Consider the following 12,465-nt stretch of genomic DNA (forward strand, 5'->3'; position numbering starts at 1 on the left):
TACGGTACCAGGCCGGGGCACAGTACTCGGCAGCTGAGAACACGAGGGCCAGCGTGAACATGTGCAGGGTGTTACAGAGTGTAATGTACGGAGATGGAGAGCTCAAAAAGATCACCTAATAAATGCTCACAATCAGGGAAAAGTTCTCCGTGGTCCTGAGAGCGTCCGCTTTCAAGAGCTCGACAGGAGGGTGTGCGCGTATGCAACGGGAAATTCATGCCCAACCATGACTTACTACTTTGTTTTCGCTGTGCATGATGTCCCCCGGATTAGTGTAGCGTGTTAATCCTGAAGGTGGACATTTTGCATCACTTGACAAGGTAAACCACACTTCAAATTCATTTACAATACATTAATGCCCTCTAGCGGCCAACAAGAAACACTATGTGTTGTAAATTTGAAAAGTTTATAACTACATACCATACCGTTTCTATTTTGTGGATATTTATTGATTGTGCGTGGTTCTGGAACGCATCACCCGTGATAAACAAGGGATCACTGTATTTATTATACTACCATATTTTCCGCACTATAAGGCGCACCTAAAAACCTCAAATTTTCTCAAAAGCCGACAATGCGCCTTATAATCAGGTGTGCCTTATATATGGACCAATATTGAGCCACTACAGCAGGCGTATCCAGAGTTCGGCCCGCAGGCCAAATGTATAATATATCTTATATATGGACAAAGTTTTAAAATGGGCCATTCGTTGAAAGTGCACCTTATATATGGACAAAGTTTTAAAATGGGCCATTCATTGAAGGTGTGCCTTATAATCCAGTGCTCCTTATAGTGCGGAAAATACAGTAGTCTGAACCAGAGTTGCCAAATCTCTTTTCTCCCACCGTGTTTATGGTGTGTTTAGTGGGGTTTTATTTTGAGAAAACCTGGCATCCTTGAATGAAAGTGAACTGTCATTCAAAATTGTTCATTGGCTCCAAAATGTGTGCATTCACAAAAATGTTCACAGAATAACAGTGCACTACGTTCAGTTTACATTCAACCAAAATCTGAATGTGTTCATGAACCTTCGTTCATTTAACGCATTCAGGTACAACACTGCCTGTTAAATATAGCCTGGATCTCACTCCTCACACACACACACGGAGGTGTAACAGTTGAGTTGCGCATGCACATCTCAGAACAGAAATACCAAATAGTTGTTTTTCCTCGATTATATGAATTTTTAGATCGTCTGGAGCTACAATAGTAATCATGATTAAAATTTGATTAACCAAGCCAACCCTAACTTACATTAATTTTCATACAATTGATATTGATCACTTGTTTTTATCCAATCCCATTACCTCCCACATTGCTACCATCAGTTCTGAGTCTAAACAGTGTGTCTTAAATTGTGGTTATTGGCAAAGTTTAGTTTACCAACTAACCCCAAATATTTTAGAATTGGAGTTGTGGCTTTTTATTGTATCTCAGGAGACGACTTGTTCCACAGTTTATAAATAAGGGCCCTGCTTTTTGTGCATGTCATTTAACATGTAATGATTTTCTTTTTTGTGTTTTAATTAAAAGCTATGGACGGTATGTGGAAGGAACTGGCTCAGTATTGCAATGCGACCTGGAGACAGAGGTATGTTTGAAATTATTTTATCATTTGAAACAAAACAAAGGTTGTGAGTTTGATTCCGGCTCTAGCCTTCCTGTGTGCTGTTTGCATGTTTTTTCCTTGTTTGTATGGGTTTCCTCTGTGTACTCCGTTTCCTCCTACATTCCAAAAACATGCATGATTAACCACGCCAAATTGCCCAAATCGTGCAGCCCTACTTTAGACGTATTTGTCTATTACAGCCGTTTTTCAAAATACTTGAGAAAATATTCACAAGATTGGAGCACTTTATCACGAATCAAAATATACTGTACTAGTAACAATATGGCTTAGACTTAAACTTAGACTCAACTTTATTGATCCCTTGGGATTGCTCCCTCTGAAAATTCTGGTTCCAGTAGCTCACACAGAAATAGTTTTTTTTCCGTGTATAATGCGCAAAATTTAACTAATTTATTGTCCTAAAAACTGGGGTGCACATTATACATGGGTACAATTTCTTTTTAATTTTTAAAAAAAAAAGTTTTTTTTGTTTGTTTTTTGGTTTTTTTTAAGAAAATCATGGTACAACAAAACCAACAACAGGACTGACCGACAAAGACGTGGAACAAAAAGACAGGGTGACATTACCAAAGACAGGAACAGAAACCAAACAGACATCATGACAGTAACACATGCAATGATCCGACGGTGAGCGAGGGGCAGACAGGACTTAAATACAAAACACGTTACATTGATTGAGGTGACACAGGAAGTGAGGGCCGACGCGAACAGAAACTATGGCAACCTAGACACATAGCAAAACTGGGGACGAGACATGACAAGTCTCCCTCAAAATAAAACTTGAAATCACCTTTCTTCTTGTTTGTTGTCAATCGCGCATCGCATTCAGCCATCCTGCGCAACACACTTAGTCAGTAAAATTCATAATTGACGACACATCGTTTGATGCGATGGTGCAATCCTTGATAGTTTGTTATTGTCAAATATTGTTTGGTTTTTAATCTCCATCGTGGACCGGACGTCATACGGCGGCAGTATCACTGCGTATGCGCACTATGGATCCGATGCGCAGAACGGATGCGCAAGACACGTCAGCTGTATAAAGAGCGAGAGTTCAGTTTTCTTCCTGTTAGTTTCATTTCACAGTTTAATGAGCAGTTTCAATCAGCAAATAACAAAATGCGTATTACCGGTAATATTTTATTTCACAACACTTTGCCTTGTTCCTTTCGTCTCTGCTGTTCACTTCAAACATGCTCCATACGAACGCAATGCTCTCGTATCAGACGCTTGCTCGATCACCTGCTCGTTTGCTGTCACAATGTACCCTACACAAATCCTAAACATTTGTTGCGGCTCCGAGTCACGACGAGGGGCAAGTTTTGATTTCCAAGGGTGTTTTTATTCCTCTTCAACGTCTCTCCCATACAGAGCCGCCTTTTTCACATGTCCGGACGCCTTTTTCACATGTCCGCACTGATCGTGGTGGTACCTTTACGGGCAGTCGGAGAAATCAACGCCAACAAAAAAAAATACATCCAGCCTAGTTAAGACCATACCAAAGACTATAAAAATGGGACCCATTGCCTCCCTGCGTGTGTGACGATCATTGGGACTTAAAAAAAAAAATAAAGAAAAAGAAAGAAAATTGGGCGCGTATTATACATGGGTACAGGCTTTTTTCCAGCATCAACATGCCATTTTTAGGGTGCGTATTATACATGGGGGCGCATTATACACGGAAAAAAACGGTACTATGCTATGGGTTTTAATTTAACTGTGCACGCCCAGCCTTTCCAATCTTCGCGTCCCCTCTTTGACGTCAGTTCCCACTCAACTGGCCGCGCTTTCACAAAAAATGATAATGAACAGACATTAAAACACTAAATGAGTTTGTCGTTATCACACAGTGCTTATTTGCGCGTAATAATTTGGCGATAAAGCTTCTTTTAAAACCATTATTTCTTGCTGTTCATACCAATAGCGGCAATCATGTTTGCCATCACATTTAATCACCAGAGCTACTGTTTTTTTTAGCGTTTTTTTTCTGTAGCATTCAATATTTTCACCTTAATGCAGCATTGTTGACCATGAGGGATTAGTCAAAGTCAAAGTCTGCTTTATTGTCAATTTCTTCACATGCCAAGACACACAAAGAAATTGAAATAACGTTCCCACTATCCCACGGTGACAAGACATAGTACACAATATGCATACAAGTAAACAACACAAAAAAATAAAAACAAGAAGGCAGAAACAATGAATAAATAAGAGCGATGAATAAATAATAAATAAACAAATAACACAATAAATAAGAGGAGCAAAAATGGAGCAAGTGTGCATACAGCAGACAGTCAGAATATAGCGCAAAAGTACAGGACGCTACGCAGAAGGGGGGAGAGAGTTCAGGATCCTAACAGCCTGGAGAATGAAGCTGTTTGTGAGTCTGGTGGTGCGGGAGCGCAGGCTCCTGTACCTCTTCCCAGAGGGCAGAAGATCGAACAAAGAGTGAGCGGGGTGACTCACATCACTCACAATCGTGGTCGCTTTGCGGGTGCGATGGGAGGTGTAAATGTCCTTCAGGGAGGGGAGTGAAGCACCAATAATCTTCCCAGCCGTGTTCACTATGCGCTGCAGGGCCTTCATGTTGTATTCAGTGCAGCTACCACCCCACACAGCGATACAACCGGAGAGGACGCTCTCAATGGTGCCACGGTAGAATGTAGCCATGACGGCCGAAGGAGCACTTGCTCGCCTGAGTTTCCGCAGGAAGTACAGCCGGCGCTGAGCTTTCTTTGCCAGTGATGCGGGTTTGGCGGACCAGGAGAGGTCCTCACTGATGTGCACCCCCAGGAATCTGGTGCTGCTCACTCTCTCCACCACAGCACCGTCGATGATCAGCGGCAGGTGTTGGGTGTGACCCTTCCGGAAGTCAACAACAATTTCCTTGGTCTTGTTGACGTTCAGCAGGAGGTTGTTTTCCCTGTACTACGCGGTCAGAAGATCAACCTCCAACCTGTACTGAGTCTCGTCGCCCTTGGTGATGAGACCCACCAGAGTCGTGTCGTCAGCAAATTTCACTTTGCGGTTGTCGCTCTAGGTTGCAGTGCAGTCATGCGTCAGCAGGTTGAAGAGCAGCGGACTGAGCACGCAGCCTTGGGGGGCCCCCGTGCTCAGCGTGATGCTGGCGGGGATTCTGTCGGCAACATGTACCACCTGAGGCCTCTGACAGAGGAAGTCCAGTAGCCAGTTGCAGAGGTAGCTACTGAGGCCCAGCTTGTCGAGTTTGCAGATGAGTCATTGCGGCACAATGGTGTTGAAGGCAGAACTGAAGTCCACAAACAGAAATCTCACGTACGAGTCCCTTCTCTCCAGGTGGGTGAGGGCCGAGTGGAGGGCAGAGCAGATGGCATCCTCAGAGGACCGTTTGCCTCTGTACGCAAACTGGAAGGGGTCTCTGGTTGGGGGAGAATGGATCTGATGTGCTCCATGACAAGCCGCTCAAAGCACATATTGATGATGGAAGCAGAACGGAGCAGGTTTCTTCGGCACAGGTACAATGGTGGCAGCCTTGAAACACGAAGCGACGATGGCCTGCTGCAGGGAAATGTTAAAGATGTCCGTGAAGACACCCGTCAGCTCCCTAGCGCAGTCTTTCAGCGCCAGACCTGGGATGTTGTCAGGGCCCGCCGCCTTACGGGTGTTGATAGCGGCGAGCGCCCTCTTCACGCTGTCGGCAGAGAGGCACAGGGGCTGCTCGTGTGGAGGGGAAGCGGTCTTCAGCGGGCAAGTGCTGTTCTGAGCGTCGAAGCGAGCAAAGAAGCGGTTGACATCGTTGAGCAGACGGATGTCGCCCTCACAGCTTCGCAGCGCGCGCTTGTAGTCCGTGATGGTCTGAATGCCCTGCCAAAGGCTCCGTGCGTCCTTGCTGTCCTTGAAGTGGGTGGTAATCTTGCAAGAGAACGCCCTTTTCGCCTCCTTGATGCCCCGAGACAGGTCGGCCCTCGCTGTCCTCAAGCCAGCCTCATCCCCCGCTCTGAAGACTTTGTCCCTGGCCCTCAGCAGCCTAAGGACAGCCCCTGTCAGCCATGGCTTCCAGTTAGCCCGAGTGACGATGGATTTCGAGTGGGTCACATCATCAATGCACTTCGCGATGTAAGAGGAAAAAGAGTCAGTATACTCCTCCATGTCCATATTGTATTATGTCCTCTATGTAGTATTGTCTTTCTTTACGTTTCACCAAAAAATGCACTTAAAAAAATTTGTTGCATGCATACTCTTTTTTTTCCTGATAAATATACACACACAAGAAATGTGGAATGTTGGAATATGATGGCATCAACACCTTTATTGTCTGTGGATATTGTTATCAGCAGGCAGGAACTGTAAAAGCTTCAGAAGTTAGTCCATGAGAGCTCAACCAGGGATATTAACACATACTGTCAGATAATGGAATCATCATTTTGTGTAAATTTTTAACTCCGTATCATCATTTACATCATAACATCATTTGTACATGAGGCCAACTGTGTGTAAAAAAACAACAACAGATAGCAGTGGTAAATTTTCGTGAAAAAAATACACAACATGAGAAGGAATTCATCTCAATGCCCTTTTTTGCTGCTGGTTAATCTCCATTGGGTCCATGGATTCCAGGCTGATGCCATTATACAGTGGCTGCTTGCAGTGGCGCCAAATCACCAGGACAAGGCGGATGGTGTATAGCAACACCGCTGCTACTAGCAGCACAACTACAAGTAGGAGGAATTACAGGTCATCATACCTCAGAATCATAAATTTAAATGTTTTAGCACATGCTCATATACCGTTTTTTTCCGTGTATAGTGCGCAAAATTTAACTAATTTATTGTCCTAAAATCTGGGGTGCGCATTATACATGGGTACAAAAAAAATGTAATTTTTTTTTTTAACTTTTTTTTTTTTTTTTTTTAAGTCCCAATGATCGTCACACACGTAGGGAGGCAATGGGTCCCATTTTTATAGTCTTCGGTATGGTCTTAACTAGGCTGGATGTAATTTTTTTTGTTGGCGTTGATTTCTCCGACTACCCGTAAACGCACCACCGCGCTCCGTGCGCGCACGGGACAGCAAACGAGCAGGTGATCGAGCAAGCGTCTGATACGAGAGCATTGCGGTCGCATGGAGCGTGTTCGAAGTGAACAGCAGAGAAGAAAGGAACAAGGCAAAGTGTTGTGAAATAAAATGCACAGAACGGATGCGCAAGACACGTCAGCTATATAAAGAGCGAGAGTTGTTTTCTTCCTATTAGTTTCAATTCACAGTTTAATTCGCAGTTTCAATCAGCAAATAACAAAATGCGTATTACAGGTAATATTTTATTTCACAACACTTTGCCTTGTTCCTTTGGTCTCTGCTGTTCATCCTAAAACACAAAGGCGCTCTTTAAGCAATGCGACAGTGAGCGCCCGGTGCGCTGCGGTTGCTAATTTATTGTCCTAAAATCTGGGGTGCGCATTATACATGGGTACAATTTCTTTTTAATTTTTAAAAAAAAAAGTTTTTTTTTGTTTGTTTTTTGGTTTTTTTTAAGAAAATCGTGGTACAACAAAACCAACAACAGGACTGACCGACAAAGACGTGGAACAAAAAGACAGGGTGACATTACCAAAGACAGGAACAGAAACCAAACAGACATCATGACAGTAACACATGCAATGATCCGACGGTGAGCGAGGGGCAGACAGGACTTAAATACAAAACACGTTAAATTGATTGAGGTGACACAGGAAGGGAGGGGCGACGCGAACAGAAACTATGGCAACCTAGACACATAGCAAAACGAGACATGACAAATCTCCCTCGAAATAAAACTTGAAATCACCTTTCTTCTTGTTTGTTGTCAATCGCGCATCGCATTCAGCCATCCTGCCCAACACACTTAGTCAGTAAAATTCATAATTGACGACACATTGTGTGATGCGATGGTGTAATCCTTGATGGTGTGTTATTGTCAAATATTGTTTGGTTTTTAATCTCCATCGCAAACCGCATATCATACCGAGGCCGCCAGAATGGATGCGCAAGACACGTCAGCTATATAATTAGCAGTTTCAATCGGCAAATAACAAAATACCGTTTTTTTCCGTGTATAGTGCGCCCCCATGTATAGTACGCACCCCTAAAAATGGCATGCTGATGCTGGAAAAAAGCTTGTACCCATGTATAATACGCACCCAATTTTTATGAATTTTTTTTCAATTATTTTTTTTTTTAAGTCCCAATGATCGTCACACACGCAGGGAGGCAATGGGTCCCATTTTTATAGTCTTTGGTATGGTCTTAACTAGGCTGGATGTAATTTTTTTTGTTGGCGTTGATTTCTCCGACTGCCCGTAAACGCACCACCGCGCTCCGTGCGCGCACTGGACAGCAAACAAGCAGGTGATCGAGCAAGCGTCTGATACGAGAGCATTGCGGTCGCATGGAGCGTGTTTGAAGTGAACAGCAGAGAAGAAAGGAACAAGGCAAAGTGTTGTGAAATAAAATATTACCTGTAATACGGATTTAGGTAGAGAACTGAACTCTCGCTCTTAATATAGCTGACGTGTCTTGCGCATCCGTTCTGCACATCTGTAATGGCGGCCTCCGTATGATATCCGGTTTGCGTGTGTGCGAGAGCGAGAGAGAGCGAGAGAGAGAGCGCGCGAGAGAACGCTCAACCGTAGCGCGCCGCCGACCGCCCAACTGCACCGCGCTGGTCGATTATTGTGACAGAGCCGTCGCTGAAATTTAGAAGATATTTTTAAAGTCCTGATGTACTTTCTAAAATTTAAGTGGACCTCAGTGCGCACTGCGCAGGGAGCTTAATTTGGTGCGGTCGCGCAACCGCAGCGCGCCGGGCGCTCACTGTCGCATTGCTTAAAGAGCGCCTTTGTGTTTTAGGATGAACAGCAGAGACCAAAGGAACAAGGCAAAGTGTTGTGAAATAAAATATTACCTGTAATACGCATTTTGTTATTTGCTGCTTGAAACTGCGAATTAAACTGTGAATTGAAACTAATAGGAAGAAAACAACTCTCGCTCTTTATATAGCTGACGTGTCTTGCGCATCCGTTCTGTGCATTTTATTTCACAACACTTTGCCTTGTTCCTTTCTTCTCTGCTGTTCACTTCAAACACGCTCCATGCGACCGCAATGCTCTCGTATCAGACGCTTGCTCGATGACCTGCTCGTTTTCTGTCCCGTGCGCGCACGGAGCGCGGTGGTGCATTTACGGGCAGTCGGAGAAATCAACGCCAACAAAAAAAATTACATCCAGCCTAGTTAAGACCATACCAAAGATTATAAAAATGGGACCCATTGCCTCCCTACGTGTGTGACAATCATTGGGACTTAAAAAAAAAAAAAAAAAAAAAAAAAATTGGAAAAAAAAATATTAAAATTTTTTTTGTACCCATGTATAATGCGCACCCCAGATTTTAGGACAATAAATTAGTTAAATTTTGCGCACTATACACGGAAAAAAACGGTACGTAGTACAGGTAATATTTTATTTCACAACACTTTGCCTTGTTCCTTTCTTCTCTGCTGTTCACTTCAAACACACTCCATACGAACGCAATGCTCTCGTATCAGACGCTTGCTCGATCACCTGCTCGTTTGCTGTCACAATGTACCCTACACAAATCCGAAACATTTGTTGCGGCTCCGAGTCACGACGAGGGGCAAGTTTTGGTTTCCAAGGGTGTTTTTATTCCTCTTCAACGTCTCTCCCATACAGAGGCGCCTTTTTCACATGTCCGCACGCCTTTTTCACATGTCCGCACTGATCGCGGTGGTACCTTTACGAGCAGTCGGAGAAATCAACGCCAACAAAAAAAAAATACATCCAGCCTAGTTAAGACCATACCAAAGACTATAAAAATGGGACCCATTGCCTCCCTGCGTGTGTGACGATCATTGGGACTTAAAAAAAAAAAGAAAGAAAAAAAAGAATTGGGTGCGTATTATACATGGGTACAGGCTTTTTTCCAGCATCAACATGCCATTTTTAGGGTGCGTATTATACATGGGGGCGCATTATACACGGAAAAAACGGTAGTACAAATGAGAGCATTGTTAAAACAAAGATGAAAGTAATAAAGTGCATAGCAATAAATAAAGTGTGCAGTTATGAATGAGATGGTATGGAAGGCACTGGAGAAGTCCAGGAATTCAAACTCAAAAGCTTTATTGTCTGTTAAAAGAAACATAATTTTTGGGGGGCATGCTCCATAAAGCCTTTCCATGGAGCAAGACGGTGTCAAAAGCCTGTCACTGAAGCTGCTCGTCTGGCCGGTGATGGTGCTTTACAGTGGATGTTCAGGGTTGTCTTTAATGGACAGTAGCCTGGCCAACACCCTCTGTTCTGCCACAGACGCCAGATCAAGTAGCTTCGTGCCCACAACAGAACCCGCCTTCTCCACGTTTGTCCAGGCAGGAGGCACCCCTCTTCTTGACGCTGCCCCCCCCCCCCATGCCACCACAAAGAAGATGGAGCTCGCCACAACAGATTGCTAAAACATCCGCAACATCACATTGTAGAAGTTTTTCCTGGCATGAAGGACCCTGTAGCGACATCATGATGGAAAGAGCTGGAAGGACTTGTTCAGAGGATCGGAGGAATCCGTTGAGATGCCCTTTGCTTGGCTGTGGAGTTGAGTGAGACTGGCTTGAGGTTGCCCCGTTATCTTGTTTGCTTGAATGTTAATTTGGATTTATTTTTGACAGTGACAAAATTAAACCAAGATGTGATGTTATATGAGATTATGGGTTCAATGAGAGATTTGTAGGCAGCTGTTAGTACCGTATTTTCCGCCCTAAAAGGCGCACCTAAAAACCTAAATTTTTATCAAAAGTCAACAGTGCGCCTTATAGCCCGGTGCGCCTTATATATGGATCAAGTGATGAATTTGTTGATCCATACTGGTTGTACACAGTGCTCTGCCAAAATGTTTTAGTACGTTTTAGTACAACTAGTAAATTACAAGGTCGCATCGCTTCCCAGCATTACGGTAACTGTAGTCAGGGGGCGTCACCGAATAGCTGTTGTACCCGCGCGGCTATTTCATTTCAAAATAGGCTGCTCCGTTAATGTTTCGAGTAAATCTACGGATCGATATGGAAGGGAAACATAGGTAAGTAGTACCAATGCGTTAGAGTGAACTTTAGTCAGTTCTGATCATTTTATAGGAGCTCGTTTGAGAGACGCGATTGTTTACACTTTGCTGAGGCTCATGGGAGATTGCGAGCTGAGGGTCATGTTTTTTTGCGGATGGCTAATGCTATAACGATAGCTGCTATACGCGCGAGGCTATTTCATGTCAAAATAGGCTGCTCTGTTAATGTTTAGAGCAAATCTACGGATCGATATGGAAGTGAAACATAGGTAAGTAGTACCAATGCGTTAGATCGAACTTTAGTCAGTTCTGATCATTTTATAGGAGCTCGTTTGAGAGACGCGATTGTTTACACTTTGCTGAGGCTCATGGGAGATTGCGAGCTGCGGGTCATGGGTTTTTGCGGATGGCTAATGCTATAACGATAGCTGCTATACGCGCGAGGCTATTTCATGTCAAAATAGGCTGCTCTGTTAATGTTTCGAGTAAATCTACGGATCGAAATGCAAGGGAAACATAGGTAAGTAGTACCAATGCGTTGGATCGAACTTTAGTCAGTTCTGATCATTTTGTAGGAGCTCGTTTGAGAGACGCGATTGTTTACACTTTGCTGAGGCTCATGGGAGATTGCGAGCTGAGGGTCATGGGTTTTTGCGGATGGCTAATGCTATAACGATAGCTGCTATACGCGCGAGGCTATTTCATGCCAAAATAGGCTGCTCTGTTCATGTTTCGAGTAAATCTACGGATCAATATGGAAGGGAAACATAGGTAAGTAGTACCAATGCGTTAGATTGAACTTTAGTCAGTTCCAATCATTTTATAGGAGATCGTTTGAGAAACGCGATTGTTTACAGAGGGCTCGTTGGTTATTGGCTAGTGGGTGCATACCGCAACCCTAGTCAACCTCAGTTTGTTGCAGTAAAGCTTCTATTTTATGCGCCTTATAGGCCGGTGTGCCTTATATATGGACAAAGTTTTAAAATGGGCCGTTCATTGAAGGTGCGCCTTATACCCCGGTGCGCCTAATAGGGCGGAAAATACGGTATGTCTTGATTAACCTGAAAGATTCTTAGTTTGCGAAGCATAAACAGACATTGTTGTGCCTTCTTGTACGCAGTGTCTGTGTGCTGGGAGAAAAATAGGTGGTTATCCGATAGGACCCCTAGATATTTAAAAATGTTGACCTGCAACTTGTCTATTCAGCGTCAAGGGTAAGTAAAAGGAGTCCTTGCTGTGGCTTTCCCCTAGTCCAGGTGTGAGTGGGCTCGTAGTTGGTAGAGGGTGGCATCCCCCACTCCCACACCTGGCTGGTATACAAACTGCAGGCGATCCTGAGCGTGTTGCACTTGAGGTCTGAGAAGATTGAGGAAGAACACCATTTTCGCTCATCAAATTTGTCAACGAAATCACAACTGCAATAGAAAATGAAAAGTATTCCTAGATTTGAAAAAGGCACGTGATACCGTAGATCACAGACTATTACTCAGGAAACGGCAAATATATGCCATTAGAGGGACAGCACTGGCATGGCAAGCCACACAATAGATATCAATATGTACAAACATAAACCTTTAAATCGCAATTGCAGAAAAATACATGTGGGGAGCTTCAGGGATCAGTACGAGAACCATTATTGTTCATACTATAAATAAACAACATTTGTGAAACATCAAAAACCCTCAAAACAATGCTATTTGCAGATGACACAACCCACTTGTGCCATGGTGAGAATTTGGAGGAGCTCTTAGAG

The 12,465-nt window shown here is 43.7% G+C and overlaps 1 long non-coding RNA gene across 2 annotated transcripts in view; it reads left to right on the forward strand.

The window, feature by feature from the left end:
• The first annotated feature begins 1,123 nt into the window (after positions 1–1,123).
• LOC133147092 (uncharacterized) overlaps positions 1,124–12,465 on the forward strand; it is a 33,367-nt gene continuing 22,025 nt past the window's right edge. Inside the window, exon 1 of one of the 2 annotated variants that reach the window (XR_009711506.1) lies at positions 1,124–1,592. This is a non-coding gene — a long non-coding RNA (uncharacterized LOC133147092). The remainder of the gene's footprint in view (positions 1,593–12,465) is intronic. The other variant, XR_009711505.1, reaches the window with a different exon arrangement.

The sequence above is a fragment of the Syngnathus typhle genome, unplaced genomic scaffold (genome assembly GCF_033458585.1).
Source record: "Syngnathus typhle isolate RoL2023-S1 ecotype Sweden unplaced genomic scaffold, RoL_Styp_1.0 HiC_scaffold_28, whole genome shotgun sequence".
In the NCBI taxonomy this organism is placed as follows: domain Eukaryota; kingdom Metazoa; phylum Chordata; class Actinopteri; order Syngnathiformes; family Syngnathidae; genus Syngnathus; species Syngnathus typhle.